The sequence below is a fragment of the Camelina sativa genome, chromosome 4 (genome assembly GCF_030686135.1).
Source record: "Camelina sativa cultivar CO46 ecotype springtype chromosome 4, ASM3068613v1".
NCBI classification, from domain to species: domain Eukaryota; kingdom Viridiplantae; phylum Streptophyta; class Magnoliopsida; order Brassicales; family Brassicaceae; genus Camelina; species Camelina sativa.
This window is the reverse complement of record NC_141883.1, coordinates 4,977,171-5,000,741: the sequence shown is the minus strand read 5'-3', so window position 1 is coordinate 5,000,741 and position 23,571 is coordinate 4,977,171. Positions and strand designations below refer to the sequence as shown.

The 23,571-nt window shown below is 38.5% G+C and overlaps 3 non-coding genes and 1 pseudogene across 3 annotated transcripts; 2 read left to right on the top strand and 2 right to left on the bottom strand.

The window, feature by feature from the left end:
- Positions 1-9,916: 9,916 nt before the first annotated feature.
- On the bottom strand, positions 9,917-10,023 carry LOC147945409 (small nucleolar RNA R71). Its single transcript, XR_015597938.1, has one exon. It is a non-coding gene; the product is annotated as a small nucleolar RNA R71 (small nucleolar RNA).
- Positions 10,024-12,661: 2,638 nt separating this feature from the next.
- On the top strand, positions 12,662-12,767 carry LOC147945408 (small nucleolar RNA R71). Its single transcript, XR_015597891.1, has one exon. It is a non-coding gene; the product is annotated as a small nucleolar RNA R71 (small nucleolar RNA).
- Positions 12,768-18,999: 6,232 nt separating this feature from the next.
- Positions 19,000-22,572, bottom strand: LOC147945406 (uncharacterized; annotated as a pseudogene).
- On the top strand, positions 22,070-22,176 carry LOC147945407 (small nucleolar RNA R71). Its single transcript, XR_015597809.1, has one exon. It is a non-coding gene; the product is annotated as a small nucleolar RNA R71 (small nucleolar RNA).
- Positions 22,573-23,571: the final 999 nt, after the last annotated feature.

The window sequence follows — 23,571 nt, the reverse complement described above, 5'->3', positions numbered from 1 at the left end:
TTCCGGCGAATAGCAAAGCACAGAGGAGGCGAGAGCAAAACGAAGCGCATAGTGCAAATAAAAAAGAATTTCAGAATAAAAGCGGAAGAAGTCGGGAGGGTTACCTTTATACGCCAAACCAAGAAGAAGTAATGATTGCCTGGGAAAGCGAGAAGTCATGTTTCATTTTTTCTCTCTTATAGCGTGTTAGGACTCTTGGCGGGCCCCAGAGCTTATTCGGGAAGGCAAATCTCATCATTACTACGATCAAATCATGAGATACGGGGATATTCAGTTTCTCAGAAATAGCCGATTGAAGATCAAAAGTACCCCGAGCTAATCAGCTCAGAGGACTTGGGGGGCAACTAATGTACCCACGATTGTCCATCTCGGATAGTGGGCTAAGGCCCAGACCAAATAAGCAAAGTGGGCCAAGGGCATAAAACAAATTAGTCCGCTAGGCCAGATGGAAGGTTTGAGCGCAGGAAAACATCCCTTGAATCAGTTTGCAGCTCGCGTTTAGTCAAAGATTCCCACAAATTAATTGAATATATTAGGGTGCGAGATTTACGTAGAGAATTTATTAGGGTGCGAGATTGATTAGGGTGCAAGATTTACGTAGGCATTTATTGTAATAAACGGGTATACATATGTAAGGGGAGTCACCAAAATAAGGGGAATTTTTTTTGAGAGCAATAACAGACACTTTTTAACAATACTCGATCGAAAAGTTTAGTTCGGAATTACTACGGTGGAAGGCTCCTCCGATCAGAAACACTTCAGAAGGAGAATTCAGTTCCGGCAGTTCTCACAATTACCACATTGAAGTCGTGGGTTTATGAGTTTTAACCGTATTTTATTGTAACATCCGCGAATCAGAATCCTGATTTGAAATATACATCGATCAATGCAGGTGTTCATCGGTCGATATAAGATCGATTTATCGCGAAAACTTAAGTTAAACGTTGCGTTTTGGGTTAGGGAAACCTCTGAGTCGTATATAAAATGAGTTTTTGTCGTCTTGTGGCCGAGTTTAGCCGTTTTTGAGAGAAAGAAAAGTGAGGAAACTGTTCTTGAGGATTTTGGGAGATTTGTGGCTGTTCTTGGGGAGATCTGTAGCTGAGGTCGTTGTAAAAGCTTGCTAGGAGTGTAGATCTGTCAGTTTAGAGTCAGAATCTTATTTGGCAAAGGTGAGTACAGGACCATGACTTATCTAAGCTTGAGATTTCTCTGATTTTCTTGTTTATGTGTTATATGGTTGTTTCCTTGGGTTGTTAGATTGTTTATGAGTCACTTGAGGCTTTGTGAGGTCTCTTTGTGGCTTTGGATCATGCTTTTAATGATTTAGGAACGAGATCCGGCGAGAAGCTTCGGGGAAGAACAATGCGAGGACGGCGCGATTTGACCTAGGAATATCAGTCGATGTCATGTGGAGGTGTCGATCGATGCAATTAGGGATTTCGTGAAATGTCAAGCATGCATCAGTCGATGCAGTGTTGGTGTTGGTCGATGCAGTTTAGTCTTGCATCGGTCGATGCAGTTTAGTCTTGCATCGGTCGATGCAGACTTGTGTCGGTTGATGAATTCCCAGTTGGTGTCGATCGATGCATCGGTTGGTGTCGGTCGATGCAGTTGTCCTGATTTTTTTGTTGATTATTGTGTGATGGTTCGAGTTATCTCAATTGCTTGTGTGTATAGCCTATTAGATGGGAAGATTGTCTCACTGAATGTTTATAAAATACTCACGCATTTCATATGTGTTGTGGTGCAGGTAAAGATAAAGTGTCATCGTGGAATCAAAGCGATGAAGAGAAGGATGTTCTAGTGGTTTGTTGGTGTGTTGTCTGGCTTCTGTTAGGTTGCTAGAGTTGAATTAGTAGAATATTGCTAGGTTGATGGTTTTATGTTTTATGACTCTATAGTTTTGAATATTGGTCTATTATTTATTAGTTGTTGGTTTAATGATATTGTTTGGCTATTCCATTGTTTGGTTTGATTGTGGTTAGATGGCTAATCGGTATAAGGCCACTAGTTAATTATTTTATCTTAAAAAAAACTAATTGGGTTGTTTCATTTAATATTTTTCATCACTTTACTATCCATATTATTTTTGCCAACCATATTTTTATAAAACTCAGCATTTACCATGATTACCTTGAACTTTTTCCGTTTATATCATGTAATTATTTGTTATTTTTCTACTAATATAATGGATCTACTAGGTTTTGTATTTCTCTTTTCATAGTTGGTAATATAATAGTATCGGATACCCCATCTAATGAAACAATACTTTTTTTTGTTTTCTTTTTCCTACTATTATTACTTTCTTTTTCGTACGAACTCGAGGTATTAATATCAATAATTTTAAAGCTGATGATTGTTCCTGAAATGATGAAAATATTGAAAAGTATGTATGATATGTTATTTAATCGAATGAAAAAAGCCTTTATATTTGTATTGAATGTCAAAGCATGACATGTGGTGTGTAGGTACTTTTACGTATTCATGGAATGTCACTTTAGGCAACTTCTCATTTGTAAAAAGATAAATGTAAGAATATACGTACTTAGGTGGTATACTATGTTCACCAATAACCTTACATATCGTATATAATGCATCAATCACATTAAAAATAGTATATGATACTTAGAATATAAAATAGTGCTGATTAATACTGAACAATAACGAAACAAATTTTACCGTGAACAATATAGATTATAGACATTTGAACACATGTGGCAACACAGTAACGACATTAACACAGTATAACTCAACTAAAAATATCTTGGTCAAAAGACAATAAAATTTAAGTACATTTACTTCTAAGAATTAGAAAAATGTTGGGATATTAAGATCAAACAGCATTTGAAAAGGTTAACCCTGTTTTTGAGTCAAAATCTCCATATTAGATTTTCAATTTAAAAATAAAAAGAGAATAAAACCAATAATTGGAAAAAAATCTTAATAGATTGTATTTTCGTGACTACAAAAGGCAAAACGCCATGTGAATTGTCTGTCCATCGTCTTCTGATCATTGCAAATTTGACGCCGCTTGTTTTTATTAGTTTATTAACATTTTCTTACTTAAAAAAGATCCAAACACTCTTTTCAAGTATTTTTGTACCCCCAAATCATTACTTTATCGAGTATTATTAGTTTATATAAAAAGAAGGAGAGAGAGATGAGATGAACTTTAATAAAACAAGATTGGAATGATGAAGAATACACAAAAGTGGTATGTATGAGCTGAAACTAGTATATAAACTCAAAGCTAATATTAGTATTATATTGTGTACGATAAGTTTTATCTAAATTTAGCACAACTATCTCTAAAATTCTAAAAATAGCACTATATTTCAAACTTAATCTTTTAAAATTAAATTTTAAAATTCAAAATACTAAACCTTACTCTTCAAAACTATACCCTAAATGTGAAATTGAGAACTCAAACTTAAAAAAATTTTAAAATTAATTTTAAAATTAATTTTAAATATTTTTATATATTAAATAATACTATTTTTAGAAATTTATGAAATATGTGCTATAGTTGTTCATAAAACTTGTTTTAGTGGTATTTTAATTGTTCAAAATGAAGAAAATTATGAATTTTGGTATTTAGCAATTTTTTTGTACAATTAAAATAAATGAAAACAGCAATTAATAAAAAAAGATGATAGTCAGGTAAAAGTCACTCTCAAATAGGTCTACTTTTGGTTTAGATAGGCTAATTGGTTGGGATTTTTCTATTTGGTTTCCCTTTCATGCTCCCCACAGCCGTAATCACCTTAGGATTCTGTTTTTGTCATTTCGTTCTAATTCATTGTCTTATCTTCAATTCGAGACATATATAACCAATGTTATCCAAAGTGTTTGGCAAGAACGTACATCTTGTCAAATTAACGAATGAAACTTACGTTACTGTAATTTGTAAGCTACATGCAAATACGCTCTTTAATGATTTTGTAGCGTAAATTTTGTTACTTTATAAATTAAATTGGATTAACTTGTGTTGTGTTAGGAGCAATATATCACATATGAAAAAGATGAGATTTAACGTGATATATATATATATATATATATGTAAGAATTAAAGTTCATCTACTAATTGCTAACTGTCTTTGTAAATAAAAATTCACAAAGTCTTATCAGCTTTAGCTTTCGTCTCTGTTTTCTCGTTCAAATTTTGCAAATCAATAGGCTTTTCACTTCTTGTTTGCATAAACCTGAAACACAAGAGAAAGAGCACAAGAACTAATTAGGATATAAAAATAAAATAAATCTTATACTAAATTTGAACCTAGAATCTCAAAAGTAATCGTTTTGATTCCCGGCAACAGCACCAAATTGATCAAAGGTCAATTAATAATCTAGTGTGTACTCAACCATGATCTAGTGGTATAGTTGTAACAATTTAGAATCAAATCGTCAGAGACCAGACAATTACACAATAAAATTATGTAAATTAAATATAAGTAAGACAATGGAAAAGTTTGTGAATCAAGTAACTATCTAAAAACGGGAAGTAAACAACTAGTTTTAAGGCAATAGAGAAATATTGGGTGCAGGAAATATTTAGGGTTTATGATCACGAATTTAGATGATTAGATAGAAATGCATTAGACACCGTTTTAGAACTTAAATCACGGCTGTAAAGTTAACCCACTCTCGCAGGGTTAACTATCAAAGCAATGAATTTACTAAACCCTAAACTCTCGTTTGAATCTAGCAAACCAAGCAAGCATTAACAAGTTCGGGTTTGATTAGTTCACAAGGTGCCTTAACTTCAACTCTTGTTGGCTAAGGATCACCTTGCTCACCTATGTTCTTTTCCAGCAACTCAACAACACTTTTGGTGTCCCGATGAATTAAACCTAAGATCTTAATCTAGGTGATCAATCTAGCTTAAGTATTAAGAACAACGATAGATGAAGAACAATAAGATCAATCCCTAATCTAACAAACCTAGCATCAATTAATCATATAAACCCTTCTGAAATCCTAAACCCAATTGAGATCTACTCAGACATGGAGAAACAGAAACAACAAATCAATGATGAAGAAAATATAATTGAATTGCAAAAGAATAGAAAATAGGGTTTAGAAATCTACTCCAAAGTGTCAAGAAGGATTATAGATCTTCTCCCTTCAGCTCTCAATACAGAATAGTCTTAGAAAATAAAGCTTATGTCTCTGGAGGCCGAGCCTCTAACTTAAATATCAAAATGAAACCCTAAAATTCGGTTTAAAACGAAAAAAGAAAAGTTGCTTCGGGTATGGGACTGGTCGATCCCAAATGAGGATCAATCGATCCTGGATGTTTTTTCTGTGTTTGCTCCATATGCTTGCTAGTCCGATCAGTCTTCACCAAATTGGTTCAAGATGCATGTTTTCATCCCCAAAATACTCAGTTTCCTTCCAAAGTAACTTAGAACCTGTACAAACTCACAAAAGACTAAAAAGACTCTAAAACACACTTTGACTCAATAAAAGACTCAAAACAAATGTAAAAAGTATGGTTAAAACTTATAAAATACACACATAACTAATCTTGGAACCAATCATATAATATGTTTAGTTGAAATGAATGGTCCAAAAAAACTTCTAACTTGATGAAAATCTTGTATATATGAGATATGAGGAGATTATAGTTAGTATAATATATGAATATATATATATATATATATATATATATATATATATATAATTTAATTCGTTTATTTCTCATTGCTTTTAAATGAAAATTGATAAACAACTTTGGTTATAGCTTTAAACCGTACAAAATAATAAAGATCATAGAGATATTTTCCCTCTATATATGCAAATATTAACTAGCTAGCGTTTTAAATCAGTTTTGATTATATAAATCTTATTATCAAATTTGTTTATCTAGAAATCGTGATAGTAGCAAATAGTAATTTGTTTAGACTCTTATATGTGGGGGTTGTTGTAAATGGGACAAGTAGTGTTTCTAAATCATCAATCTTTGAATAAGTCTGTAACGTCTGTTGTACGTTTGTGCAACTAAATACAACATACAGTTGAAAAATGGCGTTCATTGTCTCCACAGTTAGGGTTTTAGATTACACTTAAGCAAACCCATGGAATAGAAAAGCGAGACAAGGAAGAAACAAGATTTATGTTTGGTCTTATTGATAAATGAAGATAAATTACCATAATGGTTTTGTCCAAGGTCTGTCTACGATAGAGGAATCATCATCCCGATGGGACCGTATCATCACATCACCACAAACACACTTTGTCTTTGTTTCAATTAATGTTGGTCCCAATTTTCTAATTTATTTTTAATTTTAGTCCCAGTTTTTCTAATTTATTTTTATAATATCTTATTTCATTTTCCATCATTTTCTTCTGGCCCAAGTTGCAAATTATATATTTTTTTGGGAAAAATGTCCAAAAAATCAATTTATAAAAAGTTGTAAAAACACATGAACTTTATTTTTTTTTGGGTTCCAAATAAATCATGAACTTTGTGGATTTAAAAAAAAAAACACTAACATGCATTGATTTTACCAAATGAAACACGGCTTTGAATAATATGATGCAACAATTTAACGGTTTGATTATCAGTTAAAATGTAATGTCAATTAGTAAAAAACATTTCATGATTTTTTTAGAAAGTTAATAAATATCTGTTAACAAATTTTGTTAACATCGTGCAATATTTAGTAAAGTCAACAAAAATTCGTAATTTATTTGAAAATTCAATAAAAGTTAGACATTTAATTTATCACAAAAAAAATTCATAAGTTTTACCATTTTTGGTAAGTCTATGGTTTTTTGACATTTTTCCCATATATTTTTAGTTGGGTTTTGATTTATATGTTGTAGATAAATAAAATTATGTGTATATATTAATTGATATTCCCTTCTTTTCACATAGAATATTATTTTGAGTCTATCAATATGGTAACTCGATTGTCCCATATAAGGGCCTCATACATTCATATATTACATTTTGATTTCTTATAAACTTTTCAGTTTAAAACAACACCATTAGTAGTTTCTAAACTAGATTACTTACACCAAAATTAGTATTAAGAAAAAAGAGTTTAAGAAAGGTTCTTAAACAATAACTCATGATCTATATATCAACAAAAAACTTATATTACATATGTCATTTAGTTGTTTGTTTAATTTTGAAATAAACTTAAATTAAATACTACATAACTAAAATCTATTAAAAATGATATCATTTTATTTTAAAATACTTATAATATTATTTCGTCAGTTTTAGCTTTCCTCGTTTAGGCGTTTGTATTCCACCTTGATTCCAAACAAGGTCACTAATAAAATTTTGATAAAAAAAAAAAACATTTTTAAGCAATGAAGATGTTATTACAATATCATCAGTGATAAAGTATTTTGCAAAATCCATAATCAAACAAATCTTTAAGAACAAATGTCTATGTATATATTGGATGAGTTGGTTAAGCAACCATTGAAAGGAACAATTAATATCTCTCAAAATATGATTATTTTTTCAACATTCTTATTCATTTAAGTTTAACATAGGCTTACAAAAGTCCCACTTTGTCTACCATTTTTAGTCATGGATCGTTCATGACGAAATTTACGAAATTTAAGGATTTACGAAAGTTTACGAAATTTACGAAATTTTCACACCAACTATTGCCTCTTATTTCCTTGTCATGTTAGCAGTCTCTTGCTCATCATTTCAACAGCTCTGCTATACTTCAATTCATGCGTCCATGTCAATAACTCTAACTTCTGATATGATACTGTGCATATGTTTCAAAATATGCGTATTCCCATTTAACGACAACCTTTTCATATTTTATCGAACTAACAATGAATATTGATATATCATGGTTTTTAGGTGTTTTTAGCCATAATATAAGTCTTATTTATAGAGTTTTTTTGGTATTTTTAGAGTCTTTTAAGTCTTTATAGGATTTAGCATGGATGGGAGCATAATAGAGCTAAATAGGAAGATTTGGAACTTAATAAAGCATTGAGACTGAGCTACGACGTTGGGAGAGCAGTTCAAGAGAAGGCATCGATCGATGCAACTGATGGTGTCGATCGATGCAGCTGCCACAAGCTAGTCAGATGTTTTCTCACAAGCTTTAGAAGATTTACAAAATTTGCCCAAGTTTTCCATATTTGCATCATTAGTTTCTGGACGTGTTTTAGGAATATATATAGGATTTCTATGGTCATTGTTTAGACCTAAGCTTTATTTTTCCCTGTAACTTTTGAGAGATTTAGAGAGTTTTTGGAGAGAAGTATCAAGACTCCTTGCAGAGAAGATTCAGAACTCCTTTTTTACTTCTTTTAATCTTTTAATGCAATTTATTCAGAATATGATTTGTGTTTCATTGATTATGTCTGAGTAGATCTGCTTGTTAGGTTTAGGGTTTCTCATTAGGGATTTCATGGATTATTAGATTGACTAATTGTTTGGATTCATTATCTTTCTTGTTCTTCACCATAGGTTGTTTTTAATGCTAGATCTTTGATTAGTCATATGGATTTAGATCTTAGGATTATTAATTGATATGAGAATATAATTGATTTTCCCGACAAAAACCTTTGGTGAGAAAAATTACTTTTTGCAAAGAGATTTGAATTAGTGATTTTGTGAACTTATCTAAACTTGATTTTATTGCTGGTTTTTAACTTGAATTTTGCAAAGAGATTTAGATTTTCGGGTTTTAAAACTTAGATAATATTTGCAGTGAGAACTGATTTATTTTACAATTGTGTTTAGAGTTCAAGAACGGTGCTTAATTATTGAATCCTGCTTACTTAATTAATTGATATGATTTTCCATGATTTCCTGAGAATTTCCCTAGGCCTAGCGTTTTTAATTCCTCAATTTTCAACACTTTTGAATTTTGTTTTTGCATTGCTTTTAAATTAATATTTTGGTTTAGCATAATTAAAAGATTATTAATTCTATTGTGTGATCTAGAGTCCTTGTGGATACGATCCCTAAGTACTATAATTGATCTCTTAATTTGAGAGAGTAGCTCAGGATTAAATTTGAGCATATCAAATTTTGGCGCCGTTGCCGGGGCTCTTTTGATTCACCATTAGATTAAAGTCTTTGATTTTGTCTATTTCTTTTTTTTATTTTACTCACACGCTTTTGTTTCTTTTCTCTTGTGTGTTTCAGGTACATGCCTAAGCCTAGCACTAGGAAAAATCCTACTGGTCCAGTTGTGAAGCTTAAAAACCAAGAGTTAGGACAACTAGAGCGTGAAAACACAAAAGCAGCCAAGTCAGTGAAGATGGTCAAAACACTCATATTGAGACTTGATGAGGCTGGAGTTTTGAGGGATCAAGAGGGTCATGTGTACAACGAACATGGCCAGAAACTTGATGCTGAAAGACGAGTTATTCAGGAAGAACTCGTCGTGGTTGAGATGATGCACGTAGCATCGAGCGATGCAACGATGGCATCGATCGACGCAACCAAGACGACATCGACCGATGGAACATTGGCGTTGACCGACGCAATGCCAGAAACGGTGCGGATTTGGAAGGTAACAATCAGGCTAGACGGGACAACAATGGAGAGCTTGTTAAGGCTCTTGCGGACTTCAATAAACCAGACTTATTCTATGAGAACCGCTCCGCAATTATCCCTCCTCCATTCCCAAGGAACGATTTTAAGCTGAAGCCTGCCTACTCTGCTCTTGTTGGACAAAGGCCATTCCAGAACTTGCCGCATGAGAAGCCTCTAGACCACATTGAACATTTTGAGGATATAGTCACAAGCATCAAGGCTAATGGAGTCAAAAAAGACTATCTCTATTGCAAGCTTTTCCCCTACTCTCTTGTTGGGGAAGCTTCTCATTGGCTAAGGCAACTCAAACCAGGATCTCTGAAGACCTAGAATGATATCAAGGTGGCATTCCTAAACTATTTCTATGATGATGCGATGTCTGATGAGCTGAGGATTAAGCTCTCCACCTTTAGACAAGGACCTGCTGAATCTTACAAAGCTGCTTGGGTAAGGTTCAAAGCATACCAGAGAGACTGTCCGCATCATGGGTTCTCAGAATTGCAGTTGATTAGTATCTTCTTTAGTGGTATTGATTGGCGGTATCAGATGGCTTTGGATACTGCTAGTGATGGGAACTTCAAGACAAGGTACCCGGATGAAGCTGAACAGTTGATAGAAATGCTAGCCTCAAGCAACAGCACTAAGAATGCGGACCTAGAGCGGAAAAGAGCACATGAAAGCAATGGTTCAAATCAGTTTGCTGCGGTGAATGCTAAGTTGGATACAGTCCACAATCTTCTTGTGGGAAAGAAGTCTGTCCATTTTGCTGAAGATGTTGAGCCTTTTGAGCCAAAGCCAGAGATTACAGAAGAAGATGTCAACTATGTGTATGGAGCTGGATATAAAAATCAGAGATTTGGTCAGAAAAATTCCTTCGCAGGAAATCCAAACAGCAACTTCACTAGGAACTATGGTTCTTCTTCTTACCAACCCCTCCCTCCACCCAGTTCAGAGAGCAAGATGGAATCAATGATTGGACAGATTTTGGAAGGTCAACAGATGTTGACAGTGGACTTCAATGGGAAGATTGATTCTGTATACATTGAGCTGACTGGGAAGTTTGATGCATTAAATACTCATGTCAAGAAGCTGGAGAATCAAGTGATTCAGACTGCTGGTTCTGTTAAAAGACAAGAGGAACTTCTTTCTAGAAGAACATAGTCAAACCCCAAGCATGCTTTTAATGCGATTTTGGTGAAGGACGGAGACGATGATACTGTAGTGGATTTTGAATCGACCGATACACAAGAGAATCGATCGATGCAAACTCAAGCATCGACCGATGCACCACCATTGACGATCGTCGCATCCCACGAACAGCTCCGGTTTCAGTTCCAGTTCCACCAATCAATTCAGAGCAAGCTTATAAGCCTAAGGTCCCTTTTCCTAAGCCTAGGAGATCCAAACAGAAAATTGAAGAAGCTAGATGCAAAGCTATGATGGACAAGGTGATGATAGAGATGCCTTTGGTTGATGCAGTCAAGTTTTCTCCTAGGATTAAGCGGTATGTGAAGAGGATGGTCACTAATGGTTTGAGTCCTGAGGAAGGAACACTGCTTACAAAGGATGTCAGCTCAATTCTGTTGAAGCAGCCTCCACAGAGGAAGAAGGATAAGAAGCAGGAGTTGGTTGTCTCAGAGGAAGTAAGTGTAGGATTGCAGAGAAATTACCAGATCCTGGAAGCTTTGTTCTTGATTGTTCTATCTCTGCAGAACGGTTTGCTCACTCTCTTTGCGATCTTGGTTCTAGTATTAACTTGATGCCACATTCTGTTGCTGTGAGACTTGGGATGACAGATTTCAAGCCAACTAAGATATCTCTTTTCTTAGCTGATCGGTCCAAAAGGATTCCTGAAGGTGTCTTAGAGGATATTCCAATCAAGATTGGAGGTTGCATGATTCCCAATGACATTGTGGTGTTGAAGTATGACAAAGAGCCTAGTGATCCTCTCATCTTAGGATGCTCTTTCTTGGCTACAGCTGGTGCCATCATAGATGTGAAGAAGGGACACATAACGTTGAATGTAGATGATTTGGTGATGAACTTTGAGATGAACAAGCTGAGAAGAGTTCCCACTATTGATGGTCAGACATTTTCTATGGAGATTGCTTCTGATGACAATCCGCTCATAGAGCTTCTTGGAGACATTACTGCTGGGTATGTCAAAGAGATGGAGATTGTTGAGGAAGTGAGTAAGCAAGCTGTTAAGCTTTAGGATTGGAGTGGAGATCATCTAATCATTACAAGAGACCATGATGAGGTTCTGATCCATGACAAGTCGCTGGTATATGATGTTTTTGTGATGGAAACACGGATTGCTGAGGAAAGTTGCAGAATCGTTGAAGAGACACGAGTTGCAGACACATCATCGATCGATGCAGCTATTGCATCGATCGACACACCTCCACGAGTCGACCTGGACTTGTCTAAAACCAAATATACTCGAGTTGATTCCTTAGCTACAAGTCCTAAACCAGTTGTAAAGCTGAAATCTCACCATTCCACAGTCCAGAACCCACAGGTAAGGCCAAGGTATGCATATTCTTCACCCAAACCTTCTCCTATCATCAATAAGACTTTCAAAGGTACAAAAACTGTTTTGCAGTTAACCAAGCCACTAGATTATCGTAGAGCGCTTGTTTCTTTTGTTGATGATTTTGCAGTACTTAAAAGAAAGCCACCCATACCTAAGTCCCGCCCTGGTCCTGTTTCTCATATACTTGGCAAGTCTCATGCACCTAAAGCTTATACACCCCCTTGGATGAAGAAGACATTTTCTCGGAAGCATTCATTGCCTTGTTCCGATCCACCGGATGCCTGAGATCCGACACAGTCAAGCTAATGACATAAAACAAGCGTTTAGTGGGAGGCAACCCACTGGTAGTTTTTTCATTTTCCTTTTTTCTTTTGATTTATTTTTATTTTTATTTTTATTTTATTCACCAATCTCTAACTGTGTTGTCATAATCTTCATTGTAGTTACCGTCAGACTGGGCGAGATTCTTAACTAGTTGCCATCCTTCATCCACTTCTTTGTTCAGGAAATTACCGTTAGAGGCAGTGTCGAGCATCATGCGGATTTTTGGAAGTACACCACGAAATAGAGTGCTCAGCAGTGACTCGTTGCTGAACCCATTGTGAGGACACTGGCTCTGGTAACCCTTGAAACACTCCCAGGCTTCACAAACTGATTCTGAGCTTTTCTGAGTAAAACCAGAGATGTCATTCTGAGACGTGCAATTCTGGCATTGGAGAAGAACTTTGCCAAGAATGCTTTCTTGCAGTCATCCCAAGTGGTGATGGATCCCTTGGGAATGTTTTTCTCCCATTGGTGAGCTTTATCTCCCAGGGAGAATGGGAAGAGTCGCAACTTGAAACCATCCTCACTCACTCCATTGATCTTGGTGAGACTGCACAGACGGTCGAATTCATCCAAGTGGTCGAGTGGATCCTCCATAGGCAAACCGTGAAACTTGTTTCCTTGGATCATGGAGATCATACCACTTTTGATCTCGAAGTTGTTGTTCTGCACGGCGGGAGGGACGATTCCAGCACGTTGAGTGTGAGTGTTAGGTGCATCCCCAACACTAATGTTTTGCGGTCTCGGATTTGGTCCATTCTGTTGTTCCATAGTGACTGGTGCGGGATGATCAATGAGATGACGAGCTTGTCGCGGTCTTTGTAACCGACTGATGTCGTCGATAGCAGGAAGGAGATTTTGATGTCCTCTTGATCTGGTGTGCATGCAAGGTTGAATTCAATAGGTTCCTGAGATGCAAAATAAACAAGCAGACAACCAAAACAAGTCAGTACTCAAAATAACAAGTGTAACAGAACTTAATCTTGCAAAACTTGAAATCTTAAATGTAGCAAAGATAATCCCAAATGGCAACGGCGCCAAATTTATACTATGATTTTTGTGTGTCCTAGTAGGTTCAATTAACCTTATGCAGTTGTAATACTTAAGGTGTCAATCGAATTGGGATGATGCTATCAAGAGAGATGTAATCAAGAAATCACAAGTTAAGCCAATTCAAAAAGAGTGTTTGTCTAACAATCCTAGAGTGATCAAGATGCAAAACGGAAATGAGACATAGAACTAGAAACGAAAATGTATGACAAGAAGAGAAAATGGATAAAAACAGAAACGAGTCTAAGCATGAACTAAAAAGCAAGAAACGAAACAGTCTCAGGAATGCAATATCAATAAAAAAAGATATAAGTCCTAAGGATGGGAGTAATTGATGTCGGCGGAGTCTCCTAGTCTACAAAGTGTTTAACATGCCACAAGCAAACTATCCCTAAACAATGAACATCACAACTTAGCTAATCCAATCTCTTGGCAAAAGCTACTCAGACTCAACCAATTCCATACCTAGCTCTCGCTAGAGAAACATGGTCAAGCATGGCATGGCAAACAAGTTCATTCACGTCAACAAACATCCTAGACAACTAATCTCTTAGGCTAGGAACGTAAGTCTCTGGCACTAGTTGGTCAGACATTTCATCAAACACCTTTTGGATGTGGAAATGTCTCGAACCTAGTTCCAATTGATCAGAGAGAAACTAGTAATTCTAACACTAGTCCAGAAGGAAATCATACAAATCAACGCTTAAACACCCTACATCCTAAAATCCTCCACCTAGTCTATCTCATCCCCAAGAAACTTAACACTACTCAGATCTGAAAATCATCTTCAAGGATGCAACCCTAGAAAATATTGAATCAAGCATAGTAAGATAGATAAAAATGAGAAGAACAACTTTGTAGAAGAAATCAAGTGCGAAAACTGAATAAACTCGGAGATGTCGGATTACAAGTGTCAGAACGTTTTTTGGTGGCTAGGTCAAATCTTAGAAAAGAAAACGAGATAAAAACTAAGATGTCCCAAACCAAGACTTAACAAAATGTATATATAGTAAAAACATGTGAATCCCTAAAACTTAAAATGACAAGATAGAGCGTCGGTTCGGGAATCTCCTGAAGCGTGTGAAACCAAACATGTGCGGTCGAGTCGCGTGTCGTCTCTCCCTGGGGTGCGCTCGAGTGGAACAGATCGAGTCGAGGTCATACTACTCGAGGTGGGTCGAGTGGAGGTGATGCGACTCGAGCTGGGTCGAGTAAAGGTGATGCGACTCGAGCTGGGTCGAGTAAAGGTGATGCGACTCGAGCTGGATCGAGTGGAGGTGATGCGATTCGAGCTGGGTGTATATGTATCAACTAAAATGGTGATAACTCTTGAACAACGCCTCCGATTGACTTGAAATAAACAGCGTTGGAAATATGACTCAATTCCCTACAACTTTGATGAAGATGTCGAAAGCTAAATCCCACTCGAGTGGAACGGCTCGATCCAGAGTGGTTTTGGCTCGAGTTGGGTGTATACGCATCCACTAAAACGATGATAACTTTCAAAATACACCTCCGATTGTCTTGAAATAAATGGAATTGGAAAGATGATTCAATTATATACAACGTTGATGAAGACGTTGAAAGCTGAATCCTTCGAACGGTGGCTCGAGTGATGACTCGAGTGGTGACTCAAAAGTGGCTCTAGTGGTGGACTCGAAAGGTGTTGGGTCGACTCGAAGGACGTGGACTCGAATGGTGTTGGGTCGACTCAAAGGGCGTGGACTCGAATGTCAACTCGAACAGCGTCTCGGACGATGTGTTCCTGACGTCTCCTAGATATCTGAAATACTCCGAAATGCACAATGTATGCAAGGATGATGCAAGAACTACCTAAATATGCAAAGTGTACAAAAGAGGCTAGAAAATGACTAGTTATCCTAGCTAAATGCATGACAAATACATGCTAAGCAGAGACAAAATATAGACATATCAACTCCCCCAAACTTATTCTTTGCTTGCCCTCAAGCAAACACTCAAGAACAACGTATGGAGAAAAGGTGTGAAGATGGGGTCTCAGAACCTAAAACATGCTGAATAGAGTAGTTAGAATCAAGGTCCTTGTTTTTAGTTCTATGATGCATGGTGAAGAAATTTTGTTTATTTAATCTACACATGCAATCCTATCAATCACCCCCTTTAACATTTATTAACAGAGAACCATGAATAAAGTTATGCAATGTCATTGAACTCATTTGGCTAGGGCGAAAGGTCAAAGACGAAGATGGTCTCCTTCTCAAGTGAATTTGTCAATACAGAATAAGGTTCTCTCATGAAAAGGAGTTGAGCTCAAAAGAAGGCTAAAGGTTGAAACCAACTGATACATACAAGAGCAGTGCCCTGTCTACCCCAGGGTCCCCAAAGAAACTCAGTCCTAACATTCTAACCCAAAAGTTCGTCCTATCTCTACCCTTCATCAGAAACATCATCTCAAACTCTTTTCACTTAGTCTTAGGAGGAGTTCACTTCTTTTCACTCTAGCGAATTGGGAAATCTTTATGATCACTATGGTTCCTTTTCTTTTCTTCCAAGGACTCTAGACATCTTAAACATTTTACTTTCTTTTCTTTGTCTAACCTTTTACTTTATGCCCAGAACCAATAACTCTTTTTACTTTGCTCAACCCAAATCCTTTACTAGACTTGTAAATTTTGAAAACACATCCCCCTCCTTAAGACTTACTACCCTTTTCTTTTCTGCACAAATCCATACCCAATACCCAAAATCGAGTTCTCATCTAGTCCTACTAGTCCGGATAGCGCGAACAAGAACTACACAGGATCCTACTCTTGTCGGTTAGAACCTAACACTTTCTAACAAGCTCAACTCGGAAAAGGCCTGACACTCAAGAATACAATTGGCTTGAAAGAAGGGTTGGTTAAGGGCGCAGGAAACTGTTCCAAAAATAAGAATCAGCTACTTGGATTGACAAGGGTGGTAAAATGTGAAAGACAATCTAAGTATGTATATGGTATCCATGAGTTTGACTTCAATGCATAACAAGATAATTGCAAGTCAGGATTAGGTTCAGATAGATAGGGAGTGACGTCAATTCAAAACATGCTTTAATTTTACATTTTCAAATTCAATCAACATGTATCAAAGAACTAATAACAAGGGCCTTGATCCTATCCTATTGAATTCAGAATGCTACCAAGGTTACAATCATCATCAACCCCTATGCTAAATGCAACAACCCAATATGAATGACACTAGACTCAATCCTAATATGGAAGTGCAAACTACATGAACACTCTGTTTTTGTGGAAATTTTCGAAATTTTTCAAATTTTTATGGTTTTTCTATGCAAATAGATGAATGCAGACTCAAACATGATATGATGCAAAAATTTGAAATAAGAACCACAAAAAACAACATCAGATACATCATCTCAAACTCTCCCCCAAACTTAAATTACACAGTCTCTTGTGTAAGAAAAATTTGCAGAAGGATTTGAGAATCACAACAAAAACATTGCATGAATGAAATAGTATATACAAAGGAAAGGTGAGAGTACCTCAGTAGTCGAAGAAGGAATCCGTGCTCGCCCAAGGAGTTGGTGCGTGATACTGGCTCTGTCCTTCACCTTGTTCGGGATCCGCGGGAGTGGCATCAGCTGCTGGTCGACTTGCTGCTCAACCGTTTGCGTGTTATGATAAACGTTCTGCTGCTCGTCGCACTGCATGTCATCGATTCAGGTTAGATGGTCCGGTCGAGTCGCAGCGCCGTGATAATACGCGAGTGGATCTTTGTGCAGGTCGATTGGAGAGCAGGTCGATGTGGGTCGAGTGGACGCACGTCGACTCGAGCGAGGTGGATGATCCGGTGGTCGAGCCGTTCAGCTCATGTGGTGTAACAACGAGGGGAGTCGAAGGGTGACATATGCGTGTTTGTTCTCCGGGACTGCGACTAAAGCTTCGGAAGGATCAAGTCAGAACTGGTCGTGGGTGACGAACAACAGTGACGATGGGATGTGTGTTGAGCTTGTTGGTCGAGTGGGAGATGGTCGACTCGAGTTAGAGTGGTCGAGTGAGTAGAGTTGACTCGAGCGGGATACTTCAGAACAGAGGATCGAGTGGCGTCGGTCGAGTCGTGTAACAAGCTGGGATCGCCGGATGGGTTGAATCGCTTTCCACGCGTGTTAAGCTTCCTGGTCGAGTGGGCTGGATGTAATCTTCTGACTGCTACTCACATTTTTCCTTTTCTATTTCTCATACTCCCTTCTGTGTATTTTGAACCCAAGAAAGCCAAAAACAAAAATTAAAAACACAAGGATCCTAAAAAAAAATATTTACAGTGATACCTTAGGAACTTCCTCCCAAGTGAGCTTGTTTAAATTCCCTAGCTTGACTTTTCAGCTTTTTATTCCTTTTGGGGTTCATAGAGGAGCACAGAAGACCCCTCTGGTCGGCTTGATCAGCTAGATATTTCTTGACTCTCTGACCATTTACAGTGAATTAACTACCATCCTTGTTCAGAAGAGTGATTGCTCCGAATGGCTGAACTTCCTTGACTTCAAAAGGTCCAGACCACCTAGACTTAAGCTTTCCAGGAAATAACTTAAGTCTGGAATTGAACAGCAGAACCTGATCTCCAGCCTTGAACTCTTTGACAATAATCTTCTTGTCATGAAAATTTTTTGTCCTTTCCTTGTAAATCTTGGAACTCTCATAAGCATCAAGTCTTATTTCTTCCAACTCGTGGATGTCTAGAGTCCGCTTAGCCTGAGCCGTGTCAATATCCAAGTTCAGCAACTTGATAGCCCAAAGCGCCTTGTACTAAACCTCCACAGGGAGATGACATGCTTTACCATAGATCAACTGAAATGGTGTTTGTCGTATTGGCGTTTTGAACGCTGTTCTGTACGCCCAGAGAGTCTCGTCCAACTTGACAGACCAATCTTTCTTTGAAACTCCAACAATCCTTGACAGAATACACTTGATCTGCTTGTTCGAGACTTCAACCTGTCCGCTGGTCTGAGGGTGATACGCAGTGGACACCTTGTGCTTGACACCATACTTTCTCAGCATAATCTCAAACACCTTGTTGAGTTCCACCATCACTGATCACTGCTCTGGGTATCCCATACCTTGGAAAAATTATGCTTTTGAACAGTTTCAGAACAACCTTGTGATCATTGGTGGGATTGGCGATGGCTTCAACCCACTTAGAGACGTAATCAACTGCTACCAGAATATAGACATTACCATTAGATGGAGGGTTGAAAGGTCCCATGAAGTCTATACCCCAAACATCAAATATCTCCACTTCCAGGATCGAATTCTGGGGCATCTCGTTCCTCCTTGTGATGTTGCCCATCCTCTGACAAGCATCACACTTGGTGATGAAACTGTGAGCGTCTTTGAACAAGGTTGGCCACTATAGACCCGCTTGAAGAACCTTCTGAGCTGTCTTGAATGTGGCGAAGTGACCTCCATAGGTGGAACCGTGACAGTGTTCAAGCACGCCCTGCACTTCCCCTTCTGCTATGCATCTTCTGAATAGACCATCAGAACCTCTTTTGTACAGATAGGGTTCATCCCAGATAGTGGTTGACCTACTTTAAACACTTTTTCTTCCTGTAGGGATCCATGTCATCAGGAACTTCTCCACAAACCTTGTAATTCACGACATCTGCATACCATGGTGCAGTCTCAGAAGTGATTGCCATGCATCTGATTCTGAGGTTGTCAAGCTCTGTGTCATGAATCTGCTCACAAACTTGGGCGACCAGAAGTTGTTCCTCAGGCATTGAATCATCTATGGGTACAACATCTTCAATCCTCATTCTTGACAGATGGTCCGCAATTCCATTTTCTATGCCTTTCTTGTCAACAATCTCCATGTCAAACTCTTGAAGAATCAAAATCCATCTCAACAGTCTTGGTTTGGTATCCTTCTTCGAGTAGATGTGTCTCAGAGCAGCATGATCAATATACACTATGACCTTCGAACCCACAAGATAACTCCTGAATTTTTCGAATGCCAACACAACTGCTAGGAGTTCCTTCTCTGTGGTAGCATACCTCCCTTGAGTCTCATCTAAGGTGCAACTTGCGTAATAGATGACTTGAAGTTTTTTTGTCAATACGCTGTCCCAGAACTGCTCCAACTGCGAAGTCTGAAGCATCACACATAATCTCAAACGGATGATCCCAATTCGGAGCTTGTACTATGGGTGCTGAAACCAAGGCCTCCTTGATCTTGCTGAAAGCTTCTAGACATGTTGCATCAAATTCAAACTCAACCTCCTTGCACAACAACCTTGTTAATGGTCTTGCAATTTTTGAGAAGTCCTTGATGAATCTCCTGTAAAACCCAACATGTCCCAGAAAACTTCTGATGTCCTTCACTGTCTTAGGCGGTTGAAGCTGAACCATGACCTCAATCTTAGCTTTGTCAACCTCAATTCTTTTCTCAGAAATCTTGTGTCCCAGAACGATCCCTTCTTCAACCATGAAGTGGCACTTCTCCCAGTTCAGCACCAGGTTCGTCTCCTCACAGCGCGTCAATACCCTTAGTCCAAAAGGGAGAGTTTTGAGTTCTACCTTTGGAGCTTTCAGTTTCGACCAGTCGTCAGAATGGGAGTCTTGAGTGATCACGGTCGAGTGGGATGGGTGCGGGACATCAGTGTCTTGAGTCGGGTCTTGACGTCAGTCGAGTGGGAGATATCACGTTATGAACTCTCTGTCTCAACTGCACGTATCCCCTCTACGTCAGATAACTGCTCGAATTCCTCTAGTCCATCCGTTTCTCTGTGGGAGTCTAGCAGATTCTTGTAACAAGTGGTCTCCTCATGCAGGAACCCTTCTCAGCTAATTCCTCCAAAAACTCATCAGCCAATTTATCCATGTCTTCAATGTAGAAGACTTGTCTTCCTATTGTTGGCTTCTTCACGGTATCATTGATGTCAAACTTCATAATGAAGTTGTCGCCCAGATTGAGATCAATCTTGCCATTTCTGACATCAATGATGGCTCGAGCTGTCGCCAGGAACGGTCTTCCTAAGATCAGAGGATCTTTTGGTTCTTCATCCATCTCCAAAACCACAAAGTCGGTTGGCACTTCCACGTCTCTGATCCTGGCGGGTAAGTCTTCTAAAATACCATTTGGAAGTCTCACTGATCTGTCTGCAAGGATGAGAGAGATGTCGCAACCCTTAAACCTTGTAAAACCCAACCTCGTAGCAACAGAGAGTGGCATCAGATTAACTGAAGCGCCCAAATCACATAGGCATCTGTCATAAGATATAGGTCCAAGGGAGCAAGGTAGAGTGAATGATCCAGGATCTTTGAGCTTTTTGGGTACAATCTTCTTCTGGATGATTGCACTGCACTCAAGACTTAGTACCACCATGCCTTGAACTTCTTTTGACCTCTCCATCACTAAGTCCTTGAGGAATTTCTGGTAGTGAGGAACAAGTGCGAATGCATCCAGCAATGGCATTCTCAACTCAATCTCCTTGACTTGTTTTTCGAACAGAGCTTTGTACTTCTCAATAAGCTGCTCCTTAAACCTCACTGGGAATGGTAGAGGAGGCTTGTATGGTGGAGGGATGAACCTCGCAGGTTTGTCATCAGAAACAACAGGTTCCTTAACTGCTTCAGGTTCGGACTGCTTCACTGGCTCGATCGGATCTTTGACTGCTTCGACTGGATTGCTCATCTGAGCTTCATCTTGAACAAAATCCTCCCCAGCTAATTCCTTACTGTCCTCAATGACTTCTGGTACTCCTTGCCTGGGAGGCAATGTTTTCCCACTTCTCAGCGTAATTGCGTTTGTAAACTCCTTGGGGTTTTGAACAGCCTTCCCTGAGAATTGGTGAGGCTTTGGTGCAGAAGTAGAAGCTGATTGGCCCTCCATATACCTTATCTTCGAATTCAGAGCTTCAAATTTGACGTTCAGATTATTGTATGAACATTCCATCCTCTGACTAAGGTCAGCAAACTTCTTAGCAGTATCCATAGATCCGCTAGCTTGACCCTGAAGAAGTTATTGCATCATTTGCTTCATTTCTTGATCTGGGGCTGGAGTAGGCTGAACTGGTTGAGGGCGGAATCTTGGTGGTGGTCCTGAGGGAGCTTGGTAACCTTGCTGGAATTGTTGTTTGGGTACGAATCCCTGATTGTAAGGCACAAAAGGTTTTTGTTGACCTTGTTGGTGCTGCTGAGGGGGGGTACACATGATCCTGTGGATTTGCGACGTTGGTGCTCCGGTAAGACAAATTGGGGTTTGTCTTATAGGGGTTGTAGCCCTTGTTGTAACCACCTTGATTCTGGACGTAGTTGATCTCCTCAGTTTGCTCACCCTCCCCATCTTGAACTTGGAAAAGGTCATCCTCAGCTACGAAATGGACAGTCTGCTGCTGACTTAGCAAGAGGCGGTCAAGCTTGTCATTGACATTCTTAAGGTCCCTTTTGTACTTCTCCTCTGACCCAGTGTCGTCTCTAACTGTGCTGTCATAATCTTCATTGTAATTGCCGTCAGACTGGGCGAGATTCTTAACTAGTTGCCATCCTTCATCCACTTCTTTGTTCAGGAAATTACCGTTAGAGGCAGTGTCAAGCAACATGCAGATTTTTGGAAGTACACCACGGTATCGAGTGCTCAGCAGTGACTTGTTGTTGAACCCATGGTGAGGACACTGGCTCTGGTAACCCTTGAAACGCTCTCAGGCTTCACAGAATGATTCTGAGCTTTTCTGAGTAAAACCAGAGATGTCATTCCTGAGACGTGCAATTCTGGCATTGGAGAAGAACTTTGCCAAGAATGCTTTCTTGCAGTCATCCCAAGTGGTGATGGATCCCTTGGGAATGTTTTTCTCCCATTGGTGAGCTTTATCTCCCAGGGAGAATGGGAAGAGTCGCAACTTGAAACCATCCTCACTCACTCCATTGATCTTGGTGAGACTGCACAGACGGTCGAATTCATCCAAGTGGTCGAGTGGATCCTCCATAGGCAAACCGTGAAACTTGTTTCCTTGGATCATGGAGATCATACCACTTTTGATCTCGAAGTTGTTGTTCTGCACGGCGGGAGGGACGATTCCAGCACGTTGAGTGTGAGTGTTAGGTGCATCCCCAACACTAATGTTTTGCGGTCTCGGATTTGGTCCATTCTGTTGTTCCATAGTGACTGGTGCGGGATGATCAATGAGATGACGAGCTTGTCGCGGTCTTTGTAACCGACTGATGTCGTCGATAGCAGGAAGGAGATTTTGATGTCCTCTTGATCTGGTGTGCATGCAAGGTTGAATTCAATAGGTTCCTGAGATGCAAAATAAACAAGCAGACAACCAAAACAAGTCAGTACTCAAAATAACAAGTGTAACAGAACTTAATCTTGCAAAACTTGAAATCTTAAATGTAGCAAAGATAATCCCAAATGGCAACGGCGCCAAATTTATACTATAATTTTTGTGTGTCCTAGTAGGTTCAATTAACCTTATGCAGTTGTAATACTTAAGGTGTCAATCGAATTGGGATGATGCTATCAAGAGAGATGTAATCAAGAAATCACAAGTTAAGCCAATTCAAAAAGAGTGTTTGTCTAACAATCCTAGAGTGATCAAGATGCAAAACGGAAATGAGACATAGAACTAGAAACGAAAATGTATGACAAGAAGAGAAAATGGATAAAAACAGAAACGAGTCTAAGCATGAACTAAAAAGCAAGAAACGAAACAGTCTCAGGAATGCAATATCAATAAAAAAAGATATAAGTCCTAAGGATGGGAGTAATTGATGTCGGCGGAGTCTCCTAGTCTACAAAGTGTTTAACATGCCACAAGCAAACTATCCCTAAACAATGAACATCACAACTTAGCTAATCCAATCTCTTGGCAAAAGCTACTCAGACTCAACCAATTCCATACCTAGCTCTCGCTAGAGAAACATGGTCAAGCATGGCATGGCAAACAAGTTCATTCACGTCAACAAACATCCTAGACAACTAATCTCTTAGGCTAGGAACGTAAGTCTCTGGCACTAGTTGGTCAGACATTTCATCAAACACCTTTTGGATGTGGAAATGTCTCGAACCTAGTTCCAATTGATCAGAGAGAAACTAGTAATTCTAACACTAGTCCAGAAGGAAATCATACAAATCAACGCTTAAACACCCTACATCC